Source organism: Lissotriton helveticus, chromosome 1_1 (assembly GCF_964261635.1).
Source record: "Lissotriton helveticus chromosome 1_1, aLisHel1.1, whole genome shotgun sequence".
Lineage (NCBI taxonomy): Eukaryota > Metazoa > Chordata > Amphibia > Caudata > Salamandridae > Lissotriton > Lissotriton helveticus.
The window spans coordinates 34,598,139-34,611,832 of record NC_136057.1 but is presented as its reverse complement, the minus strand read 5'-3'; positions in this window follow the sequence as shown (position 1 = coordinate 34,611,832).

The following is a 13,694-nucleotide window of genomic DNA, read 5'->3' as shown; positions in this document are numbered from 1 at the left end:
CACTACTGGATCACGCCTCCTTCGTGCAGTCTACGGGGCCCCCACTGAGATTGTACTTCCTACATGCTACAGTGACACACTATGTGAGACGCACACACCAAAGCAACATGAACTAGTGCATCTCCTTCATTATATGGGGACCGGGGGACACTTAGTACGATGGCTCTACACGGGCATTAGAGAACACGCCGCCCTGCCTCTTACTACAATCAGAGTCACCTGGACTCTGGACACAGGAGAGGCTATGACAGACGGAGCTTGGAAGATAGTTCTAGAACACCACAGAAGGGTGTCTAGAAACGTCAAGTTTAAATTTATACAGGCTATGGTGTTGCATAGAGCATATCTCACCCCACAGAGGCTCCATAGGATGTTCCCTGCTTCCTCCCATAATTGTCCCCGATGTCAGATGGATGAAGCTGGTCTCCTCCATATGCTGTGGTCATGCCCATGACTGCGCAGCTACTGGGGGGAAGTCTGCCATACACTAAACACTGTCACAACCCTGCAGATACCGGAGGGGGCACTGCCTTGTCTGATAGGACACAGAAAGAGACCCAAGACCCAAAAAGCCCCGCTGAAGTTCATAGACCTGGCATTATTGGTGGCAATTAGGGTCATAACTATGAGGTGGAAATCAGCCAGGCCCCCGGGTGTAGAGGTGTGGCGGTCTGATTTACTGAAGTGGGGCAAGGCAGAGGGTGTAATCCTGCGTAGAGAGGAGGAGCGAGGGCTCCGGAAACATCCAATTGCACAGGAATGGGAGTGGATGCTGCTGGAGATAGAGGAAGTAGACCTGGTGCCCTCGCAGGCGACGGTCCCATAGTCGGACCTACAGGGGGGAGAGCAGAGGAATACAGAGCAGGAATGGGTCTGCCAAGTGCACAGGTTAACCAGCACCATACGAATGCAATTTTCTGGATAGGATGGAGTCTATATGCCGACAAACACAGTACCGAACCACTGGAGGAGCCAGGAGACGTAAGGGGAGGGATGGGAGCTGGGTGGGACTGGGTCAAGTTCTGAGGCGACACTGTAATGTTGACGCAATGTGACCACTGAAGCACTGAAAGATGATTAATTATTGAATTTACTGTAAAACTGAGAAGCATCACTTGTTAAATAGCCGAAAGTTATAAGAGGGAAAAGAGAAAAGACTGTTCGATGCTAACATGTATAACTGTAACATAAGATAATTGATACAGCCATGAATAAATAGTTAAAAAAATAAATATCTGTATTCTTTTGCAAAGGGAAGCCAACATGGACTTAATTTCCTACAATGTACGCGTTGCTGGAAACTAAAACGTGAACGGCCATTGAATTGACCAAATGCCAAAAAAATGTGAACAGGGAGAGAGGAGATCGTAAATCAACAGCACATGAGCTGGGCAACATAAAAAACAGCGATGTCCCTACCCCTTCACCGCCAGTAATAGCAGTTTCAAAAACACCAGAGCAAAGCCACAGTGTGTTCACTGTTTGAATTTGGCTTCACGTTTTAGTTTCCAGCAACGCATTGCAGGAAATAGGTAATTGGGTTCTGAAACGCGTCGACCAATACAGCTAGACGGAACAACCACTATTCCACTGATTCGTGCAGTGTGCAAATAAGGCATTTTGCATGCTGTATCTTTACCCCCGCATAGCTGTCTGTAGCAGGTTACAGAATTGTAAATTATAAAAAAGCCTGCACCGCTACAATTTTGTTTCTAATTTGAGGACTGGTCATTTCTTGTTTATGTTTTTTGTCATGTGTTGGCCAAATGTAAATTATTGTGTATTTATCCATTCATTTATTTTTTGATGTATTGTGGAATGTGGAATGTGTATGTATGTCCGGCATGTCTTGTTTGTACGCTAAAAAACTAACATGGAAAGTACAAGGTGAAATAAAAACACCTAACCCTGTTTATTTGTCAAAAAGGGTTCTGTTCTACAGAAACTCAATGTAATAATACGTCCAATCACTTTCTTGTTATTATCACTTTCTTAAAGTGGCATTTCTAAAATAGTTATGTCAAATGTATCCTTGTCATTAAAGAGGATTTATCACCACCATTTCAAAGATATTAAACATGAAGTAGCTATTTCTTTCCAATCAGGAATTACAGCATAAAGGGTGTTTTAAGGAACGCCAATGCTGGCCTATGGTGGGAGAAGGCCTCACAGCAGTGAACAATAAATGTAGCTGTTTGTCACTGCCAGGACTTGGCAATTAGTTTTAAATGCCAAGTAGAAGTGGCAGTAAACTGCACACACAGGCCCTGCAATGGCTGGCCTGAGACAGGTTTGAAAGGCTACTTGTGTGGGGTGCACAACCAGTTCTGCAGGCCCACTAGTAGCATTGAGGTTACAGGCCTGGGTACATGGTTTACCGTGTTACAAGGGACTTGCAGGTAATCTAAATATGCCAATCAGCTATACATCAATGTCAACATGTTATGGGGAGAGGCACATGCACTTTAGCACTGGATAGCAGTGGAAAAGTGCTCTGAGTCCTAAGGCCAACAAAAAGATACAGCAAAAAGTGGAGGTAAGCAGGCAAAGTGTTTGGGGAAGACCACCCTAAGGATGCCAGGTCTGACACTCACCATTGTGGACAACCTCCATTCCTTGCGTCCAAGCCCTGAGCCCGGGATTCTAATGGCGATTTCAACTCTACTTATGAGCCCATTGATTCTGTAGCAACCATAACCCAACGTGAAGCAAAGCTCTTGGCATTCCTTCTTTGGAGGCAGACCCTCTAAAAGCTTGGTTTACAGCTTGCCTCCTTGACACTCTTGTTTGGTCCCAGGCCTTGCAATGGATGACCTGAGTCTGATAACGCCCGCAGTTTCACATTCAAGAGGGGAGATAAGAAATTGCGTATTGATTTCTGCATTCTCAACATCAGACTCTGGAATGCATTCAGTGACTTTAAGGTCACTTCTAGAGATGACATTGATCATAATGCCCTAGAACTAACCTTAACAGGTAGCTTTCCCTGTGATTTATCAGCTCTGACAAATCAGTTATCACCTTCGCCTTCCTTCTTTAATACCAGGAGAGGCATTAAATAGCCCTCCATAGCAAACAACCCCGAAATGCTAGTCAAAATTTATACTCTGGGCCTGATTCACAGAATGAATTTAAGACTCAATCCTAAACTTACTACTATTTTGGTATTCACAGAATGCACTTACTACTTTTGGTATTCACAGAAGTTAGGATTTTGTCTTAAGACTGTCTTAAGACAAACTTAAGACAGTTGTTTGTCTTAAGACAAACTTAAGACAGACCTAAGACAGACTTAAGACAAAATCCTAATTTCTGTGAATACCAAAAGTAGTAAGTTCATTCTATGAATGCCAAAAGTAGTAAATGCATTCTGTGAATGCCAAAAGTAGTAAGTGCATTCTGTGAATACCAAAATAGTAGTAAGTGTAGGATTGAGTCTTAAGTTCATTCTGTGAATCGGGCCCTCTATTCTTGGCCAACTTCGCCAATGTGGAATATTCTTCTTGCCCCAGGAGCTGATAATAGGTAATCATAACTTCTTATTCCAATTTTTTAAAGATCTCCTATCTAGGCCGTACAAACCACCACAGACTAAACCTCCTACATTGACCCCATGGTATGAACAATCGGAGAGCCTAGATGCATCTCTTGAGCGAGATCAAGGAACATAACCTAGCTTCTGTCTGAGCTGCGCATCAATTTTATAAACAGATTTTGAAAGCCAAGCAATGCAAATGGGATGAAGCTGCTTGGCAGGGCTTTGTTGAGGCTACTCAGGGTTGGCAAGAGACCCTTTTTAGTGGATTACTTCCCATGGCCATGCTTGAGTCATTACCCAAACGGCCCACTTCTTACCACCAACAACCTGCCGAACATTTATGCTGACCCTCTACTTGCCAACACTACTTTTGCCAACTCCCACTCCTCTTCCTAGGTGTGTAATAAGTTGTGTTTCTCCTTGCCAGATACAAGACTGGCTACTAACCATTTACATCAAGTTAAGGTCCCCGAACCCGACGGAATTCCTTGCAATCTATACAAATCCGAAATTGACATTGAGGCCCCCAATATCATCTCACTTTCAAACGAAATCCTCAAAGGTGCTGATCTACCCCCTCCCCCCACTTGGGCTGGGGCTCACATTATCCCCATTTTTTTAAAAGGGTGACAGGAACGAACCAAAAAATGATAGCCCAATATGTCTTTTAGATAATCTTCAAAAAACATTCTGCTGTTCCTAGCTCCTCAATAAACTCCAGCATTGGTTAGACGAAGCCACAATTTTGTCACCTTTCCAGGCTGGGTTCCAACGCAAGACCAGCACCCTTGATCAAGTGCTTTCATTTCTTTTTATTGTATGGAAGTACACAATTCTATCTGAAGATCACCTCTACGTGGCATTCGGTGATCTCGGGCTGCATTCAATTAGGACCTCAGATCAATTCTTTGGGGGGTCCGTGCTGATTCGGGTGTCCCTTCTGATATTTTAAACATCATAGTCAGGCTCTACCAATCTAATTATGCAAGGGTGAAGTGGGGCCCCGGTGGCGAAATGACAGGCCCCATCCTTGTACGGAGAGGAGTAAGCCAAGGGTGCATATTGGAACCTACCTTATTCTCCCTCTTCCTCAATTGGGTCATTGATCTTCCTAATGTGGAGAAGGCTGACGCCCCAAAGCTGAGCGGAGTTAAGGTCCCTGCACTCCTCTTTGCGGACAATGCTTTTCTCCTCTCTCGAACGTCATCCGGGCTATACATTCCCCTCAATAAATTTGAGGACTTTCGCCTCCTAAGAGGTTTGGAAATCAACTCACAGAAGGCAAAGCATATGCCCTACAGACCCCATAGAAACTCCAAACACCAACTTGCATTAGGACCTACTCCCTTGCAGCTGACACAAACCTTTGATTGCCTTGGGGCTAGGATTTTTAATTCTATTTCTTGGTCTCTTCAGATTTCGGAAAGCAGCCTGACTATCCCATGCACTTGGGCTGGCATTTTAAAAATTCATAAAGTTTCCAAAGGGCAGGGTATTTCCCTAGTTCTGAAGGTCTATCGAGGCAAGACTCAAGCAGCTGCACTTTAAGGTGCTGAGCTTTGTGGTAACTACAAATCTCAATATCTTAAAATCTAAGGAGCTTAGGTTCCTCAAGTCCCTGCTTAAGCGGCTTGAGTCTGCTCCCACATCGCCTATTATTTTGGACACTGTCCATAAAGGTATAGAGCATCTTACTGCTTTAAGACCTCTTCTTTATTGGATCAAAATGTGGTCCAATCCTGAATTGGACATGTATAGACGGAATCTGCTAGAAATCAAAGGGGAAACATCCTTTACCACGCAACTTTTATCATGCAGTGCCTTTACAACGCAGGTTTTACAACGAAAACCATTAAAACGCATTGCACTGGGGGGCGCTCTAGGATAGGGACTAGTTTTAATTTACTATCCAACACCTTCCCTACTATCCACGGGGACTGGAGTTGGAATAGTAAATTAAACTATTCACTATCTAGCACCCACAAAGCAATGCGTTGTAAAGGCTTGCGTGGTAAAACTTGCGTTGTAACAGCATGCGTGGTAAAAGCATGCGTTGTAACAACGTGCATCCAATCAAAGGTTTAGACTCTGGCAACAAGATCAAGTGGTTTGTCCACCTCAAGGAATGCTTTGCAAAATGGGGCTTGAAGCCTTTTTACACTTTACCTAAGTGTAATACTTTCAATTCTAAGGCCATTGTTGCAGGGATTCTGCACATTCACAGAACTATGCGCAGGAAAACAGGAACTCAGTGTACCTTCCTACCACCTTAGTACCCAAAATTCCCAAACCGACTAGCTATAGTGTCTCATTTGTTCTCCTACATAATCACAAAGCTACAAATGATCAGACAACCCAGAACACGAGACTCCCGACTCTCTCAGGAATCGTGGTAGCAAGACGTACCCTTTCTCTCACTCACTCATACTTGTCCACAATAAGAATTGTTAGAGTCACGGTTATAGTTCAAAATGTTTATTTTAACTATCATGCTCTCTAATGCAGTATACAAGCCACAACAAACAGCAAAATGCATGAACCTTAAACAGTTAGCATGTTTACAATTCCATAGAATATAAAGGGGGATGTCATCATATAAAGACAGTGGGAAAAGGACTATAAGGACTAACCACCCTACCCTTGCTAAGTTGAAGTGTATTATATAAAGGAACATCTCCGGCCTTTGTCAGCAGACCCCATACCTTAGTGCCGAGATGGAAGTTTTACATCATAGGAACATCATAGCTCTTCTCCAAGGAAATGTCTCTCTCTAAGTCTCCAAGTGTGTGTTTGAACAACAAGCATCCCCGTAATATAAAAGCACGAATTTTCAGCAGTTCAGCTTTGTTAGCATGTTTTGTCTAGGTGCTAGGGACTGAGCAGAACAGAATAACAAGGGGCATTGTTTACCGACCTTGTACATCGTGTTCATACTACACTCCAGGAACAGGCAGAGAACGCATAAAGCAGAGAGTTCTCATGTGAAAGGCACAAAGAGAGTCTTGCAAATTAAAGCCATGTAGTAACATGCGCAAAAGCAGCATCATGGCAGCAGAGCTCATGCTAACCTAGCACTGTCGACAATGACCCTAAACGGCCATATAACACCATTTCTAAGAAAACCTACTGGGATTTTTTTAGTGGCCCAGTGGCATCAATCATCTAATCTGGGGCCCCTCTCACTTCAACTTTTGACCTTTAAACCTGTCCCTAAATTCAAGTCTTATCTTGATGAGGTTACCTCTGTCTTGACAAAAAGCCTATTCATCAGACATCACTTTGGCATTGTCCTGTTAAGGTGTTTCATTAGCAAATAGTCTCATAGCCCTTTATTAGTGACCAAATGTAGATTGCATGGGTACAAACATGAAGACATTGGCCACTCTATAGTTTTTTTGCTCATATTACTTGCGCCCTAGGCATAAATGGATGCATCCTCCTTGCCTCAACTTGGGCATCAATAGATTTTTGTCGGAACGCAGGATTTTTTACCTGCCCCCGTCAAGGACCATCGTATTTCCCAGGCACAGCCTGGTCTATACACTCTAGATTCCTTTCTTCTGACACTTCGAACCCTTGCTGTACTTCCAAAACCTGCATGACCTCTTTTTCATCTACCATGTCCATGTAGTGATAATAACACTTCTGGATTTTGTATTTTGCCTTCATACACTTTATCTGAACCAACTAGGGCAGACAAGTGATGCCCATTTCATATTTTTATTAAACTAGTCAACTACACACCTGTGCACTCTAGTCCTCCGTCGTCCACACTGCGCTGCTTACCATAGCCCGGCAAGCCCATTCTCCTGTTGGCAAAGTAGGGGGACATCTCGATACTTGGTCCTGGTGCCGTAGTTTCCACTTTCAGGGATCAAATAAAATCTTAACCCTGCTTGTCTTCTTAGTGGCCCTATTCAGATCATGGGTTCTTCTCCAAACAGTAAGGGAGCATATTAGCAACGAACTGCGATCAAGATCGCAGGGTGCGCTAAGTGCGATTTAGCTTAACGCCGGCTATCACCGGATCAGATCACCGAGATATCGCATTATTTACAATGCTTATCTCCACAGCAATGTGAAATCCGGCGATAGCTGCGAAATGCAGGATTATCGCTGGGAATCCAGCGATAATCCTGCAGCGATAGGGGAATCCTTGTGGAGTTAGCCACTCAATCCACCTCCCATGTCAAAGATAGGTTAGTCAGGAAAAATGCAGACGTACAATAACGGCGATAACCACCGTTAGCACGGGTTTAAATATCGCTATGGGTGTCCTGGGCCGTTTTGTAAATACGGAGAAGGACAGTTAGCCATCATTTTCAATCTGTTTTTGCAGGGAATGCCTACTTTGCATCTCATTAGAGATGCAAAGCGAGAGGTGAACAAAACAGGAGCAGAATCAAGGAAACACGCGCTAGTGTGACCATGTAAATAATGCAATATAATTATCGCTGCTTTTCGCCCAAAAACGGACGCTAAAGCGGTGATAATTATATCGCCAGCCCTTGATGATATACCCCAAGGTTAGACAGTTAGTACCAGCTTTAGAAACTCGTCAGAACTCATAACGGGCCCCCTAATCGAGGTCTTTGCTCTCCTTTCTTTTCCTTTTGCTGGGACCCTAATTCGATCATGCAGTCTGCTCAGTATCGGCACAATGGTCCGAGGGGCTTCAAGTTGTTACAGTGTTATTAGCAGTTTAATAGGTTTATCTAATGCTTTAGATTCCTTTGGGCACTCGCTACACCACTAGGCTTAGTGAGTTATTTAATGTATTATGCTGTTCTGTCGAGAATATCTCATCGCTACACAGTGCTACGGCCGCCATTTTGGGAAGGGCATTGACGCTCTTTGAGCGCCATCTTGAGTGTCCTGGTGGTGTGCTTTGCCCCTCACCTGGAGACACTATTTAAGGCGGTCCTTTAGTGTCTGACCTTGATAGATTTCCGCTTTTAGGCGCTGGCAGCTCATTATTGCTCACTGCGCTGCGTGGTGAGGCTGTTTGCTTTTTAAAATCCCGTTTTGTATTTCTGTTCGTTTTTTAGTTTTCTTGACCCTGCTTTTATTAGAGGCATTTCCTGGGCTCCCCACTTACCTGCATATTAATTGGCAAGCACCGCTGCTCGAGCGGGTCCGGTTCTGGGGTGGTCGGGGGTTTACCGAGTTGGTTGCACGGCCGCCATTTTGGGAAGGGCATTGACGCTCTTTGAGCGCCATCTTGAGTGTCCTGGTGGTGTGCTTTGCCCCTCACCTGGAGACACTATTTAAGGCGGTCCCTTAGTGTCTGACCTTGATAGATTTCCGCTTTTAGGCGCTGGCAGCTCATTATTGCTCCCTGCGCTGCGTGGTGAGGCTGTTTGCTTTTTAAAATCCCGTTTTGTATTTCTGTTCGTTTTTTAGTTCTCTTGACCCTGCTTTTATTAGAGGCATTTCATGGGCTCCCCACTTACCTGCATATTAATTGGCAAGCAGCGCTGCTCGAGCGGGTCCGGTTCTGGGGTGGTCGGGGGTTTACCGAGTTGGTTGCACGGCCGCCATTTTGGGAAGGGCATTGACGCTCTTTGAGCGCCATCTTTTTTTTTTTTTTTTTTTTTTTTAAAAACCTTTATTTGAGCAAGCAAAAAGGTACAAGGATGGGCCTACAACCACACGGGCCAGCCGCTAAAGAGGAGTAGACACATATCATACATGCCCGCAGAGGTAACCGTCAATAAACAATGCAATACTCCACATAATATACAGGACAAAAACAGGTTTTATATATATGAAAGAACAAACATACAAAAAGGCGAGAGTGTATCACTGAAGGTCAGCCCAAGGGACGCAAGGGGAGGACAGCAGCGGAAGTGCAGTAGCAATATCCTAAGCACTAAGGAGTGCGGAGTGGGGGGGGGGGGAGGGGGGCAGAGATCAGGAAGAAGAAGGGGGGAGAGCCGGAGACACCAGCTCAGTCCCTATATGAAGATTCCGGGAACGCTAGCCTAAGGAGACAGGGTAATCTCGATAGTGTCCACAAGGGGAGGAGTACAAATGTCTCCACGGTATTCGTTCCATTGACCCCACACCTTCACCCATGCCCTGGGTCTGCCCCTGGCCACATAGACAGTTTTCTCACGGAACATGGACCAATCCATGTTATTCTCCCATTGCGAGAGGGCAGGGGGCCTGGAGGCCCCCCAAAGTTGCGCAATATCTCGCTTCGCAATCATATAGCCCAGGGTGGCCCATCTAGTCTGTGCCACCGAATAGTCCGTGGGCTCCCAAACATTCAAAAGACAGCGACGAGGTTCCGGACGCAAGGATATCCCTGTCACCACAGTCATCAAATCAAGCACAGCCACCCAATAAGCAGCCACCATCGGGCACTCCCAAAGAATATGCAGGAAAGTAGCACGCAAACCACATCCACGCTTACACAGTCCATCGGAGGAAAAGCCCATCACTATCAGTCGCGGTCCCGTCACGTACACCCGATGAAGGATCTTCAATTGGACCAAACGGAGCCGAGCCGGTATAGCCACCTCCTTCGGAGAGGAGAGGGCCGATTGCCAATCCTCATCATCAAGTTCCAACCCATCTCCCATCCACTGTTCCCGAAGTCGGGCCAATAAGTCAGTCCGATTGTTAATCAACTTTTTATAGATCAGGGAGATAGTGCTATCAGGAAGATGTTCGTCAAGGATACGGTCTTCAAGTGGAGAAGAGTCAGGCGGAATCTCACCAGGAGCAAACACCGAAACCAAAGCGTGCCTGATCTGTAAATAACGAAAGAATTCCCGACTACTCAGGCCGTATTCAGCCTGGAGGGCCTGAAACGGGCGCACAGAACCCTTAGAGTATATATCCCCCACTTTAGAGATCCCAATCAAGTCCCAACGGTCAAAACCCTTGGAAGACCAAAGACCGCCCAGACGTTCCGAAGCATAAAGCGGCGTCGCCAACGTCAAGCGATCCTCCCAGCCCAGGCTCACATTCGCAGCACGCCACACCGTCAAAGCAGTCAAAGTAGGTCCCACAAGATGGCGCCCAGCGGAACGAGAATAGAGCACTCTGTTAAAGTCACCTCCCGGAAGCTGAAGTTTATCCATCTCAAACGCCGGATTACGACCCGGCGAGAACATAGCATGATTAATAGCGGACAGATGGGAAGCCCAGTAGTATCTCTTAATATCGGGGAGCGCCATGCCCCCATCGTACCACGGGATGGAAAGTTTCGCGAGAGCAATGCGCGGTCGCCCATCCCAAATAAGTTGCCTCTGAAGGCTCTCGATCTCCCGAAAATAGGTCTTGGGGATAGGATCATAATAATTCTGGAGAGCGTAGAGAAACCGCGGTAGTGACATCATCTTAAACAGGGCCGCCCGACCCAGTGGAGACAGGGGAAGTTTGCGCCAGCGGGCAACGTCCAAACGGAGCCTAAGCAACGGGGGAAGGAGATTACGATCAAAACGAAGGGACGGATCCAAGGTAACAAAAACTCCCAAGTATTTGAAACCATCCCGGACCACCTGAAGAGGAAGTCTACTCGGCAACGGAGGCAAGATACCAGATAAAACGTATACACAGGATTTAGACCAGTTGATGACGAGGCCTGAGTTAGCGCCAAAGGACGCAAGAACGTCAAATAAAACAGATAAAGACTTGCGAGGAGAAGTAAGATACAAGAGGATGTCGTCCGCATAAAGCGAGACGCGGTCTTCTTTGAGCGCCATCTTGAGTGTCCTGGTGGTGTGCTTTGCCCCTCACCTGGAGACACTATTTAAACCAGTCCCTGAGCGTAGCGGGTTCGCGTAGCGGGTTCGCGTAGCGGGTCGGCCTTCGCTGTGCCTGAGTCGTGCCGGAGTCCTGCCCGTCAGCGTCCCGGAGGCGTCGGGGCGGCGGGGGACGCCGGTCCGGCGACATTCTGGCGGTGATGATTTGTTACTCCTCTGCGATGCTGCGGAATATGCGGGGCCACTCTAGCTCCTGCCGCTCCGTTTTTCCGGGGCGATTTAAGGGTAAACGACGTTGCCCGGGTTGTGGCTGGACGCCTTCCTGGACCCGTGCCAATGTTCCTCGTCCAGCAACAGCTGGCGTACAGCATCTCTGCTTGTTGCTGAATACGAGGTCGGTAGGTTGCCATGCCCTGCATATTTATGACCTTCTTGTTAGGGAAAATCCCCTATGTCTGCTACTGACCGAAACCTGGTTGGGAGAGGCCTCCAACCCGGATGTCTTCTCAGCCATTCCTCCGGCGTACAATATCTTCCGGCAGGATAGAGGGAAGGGAAGAGGTGGGGGAGTGGCGGTAGTGGTGAAAAAGAGCGTTTCCTGCTCAGTGCTTCCCCTGAACCCCATTGGGAGCACTGAGTCGCTCGCCTTCACGCTCAGACTGTCCCCGGGCCAGGCTCTGAAGGTGCTGCTGGTTTATAGACCACCAGGCCCTGTGGGTTCCTTCCTGGAAGATCTGCAGACAGCTGTCTCTGAGTTGGTGCTGACCTCACAGCATTGCGTCGTGGCTGGTGATTTCAACTTCCACCTCGACGCAGCGGATGACCCGGATGCGGCCAAATTGTTGGATATCACATCTCCGCTGGGTCTTACACCGTTCGTATCAGGACCAACACATGAGAAGGGGCACACCCTGGATCAGGTGTTTTCGTCTGTCCCTCTTATGGAGGTTGACACCCTGCCGGTGCTCTGGACTGATCACAGGTTGATCAGATTTTCGGTGCTGGAGAGTGCGCGGCTGGATAACAGCACATCTGTCCTGTCTAGACCAGCCTCGAGAGCGCTGTACAGAGTGACACCTGATATGCTGGAACAGGCGCTTCTGGATCACCCTTGCCATCTTTCGGGCGATCTGGAACGCGACACGGAGGCTTTGCAGCTATGGCTCATTGATAGGCTGGATGATATGGCCCCCAAGGCAGCCCCCCGGTCCACGGCAGCACGGCAATCTGCACCGTGGTTTACAGAGGCGCTTCGTGTGGCTCGCAGCCAATGCAAGGCGGCCGAGAGGGCCTGGCGCCTTCTGTATGATGGGGAGGCTAAACTCGCCTATAAGGCGGTGGTGAAGGCCTACCATCGGGATATCTTGGGAGCTAAGAGGGACTATTTGGCTAGGAGGATCGAGGCCTCGGCAAACTCCTGTAAGGAGATCTTCACTATTGTGAAGGAGTTCACGACCCCTAGCTTCCAATCGCCCCCTCTAGTCTCTTCGGATGCGTGGGCATGTGATCTTGCCGGTTTCTTTACTAATAAGATCAAGGCGATTCAGGCCTCCTTTTTGGAAGGACCGGAGGATGGAAGCGGCGTCACCGGGGCGGGCTGCGGACTTCCGCATACACCTGCGGCGGTGCTGTCTGATTTCCCTGCTGTATCCAGCGATGCGTCCAGGCAGCTGTTGGCCAATCTGAAATCTGGCTCGCCACTTGACCCCTGCCCCGCCAAATTCTTGGCTGGGATGGCGGCGGTGGTGAACCCGCTGGTCAATCCCATCCTCAATGCCTCCTTGAGGGAGGGGAGGGTCCTTAGCTCTTGGAAAAGAGCGATGGTGATCCCCCTCCTAAAGAAACCTGGTCTCGACGCCGAGGTTCTGGCCAATTATAGGCCAATTTCACTTCTTCCGGCCCTCGCGAAGATCACGGAAAAACACGTCCACGGTGCCCTGTCGAGCTTTCTGGAAGCTAACAATCTGCTCCACCCATCTCAATCCGGTTTCCGTCCTAATTTTAGTACGGAAACGGCCTTGCTAGAAGTTACTGAGGTCATCAGGGAGACTCTGGATGTCGGCGGGAGGGCCATGTTGGTCATGTTAGATCTATCGGCGGCCTTCGACACCGTCCCCCATAGGGCGCTCCTAGCGAGGCTTTATGACATCGGCCTTAGGGGGACGGCGCTCAGGTGGTTTACATCTTTCCTTGAAGACCGCCGCCAGACGGTCTGGGTTTCCCAGAGCTCTGCCGAGATGCCACCACTGGGAGTTGAGGTTCCACAGGGTTCTATGTTGAGCCCCACGTTGTTTAACATCTTTATGTCCCCTTTGGCGGCCTTGGTGGAAGCATATGGGGCCCAGATCGTCTCCTACGCCGACGACACGCAACTCCTCTTCACATGCGGGAAAGACCAGGAGTTTGACGGAGGGAGAATTCGGGACTGTCTTGCTCTGGTC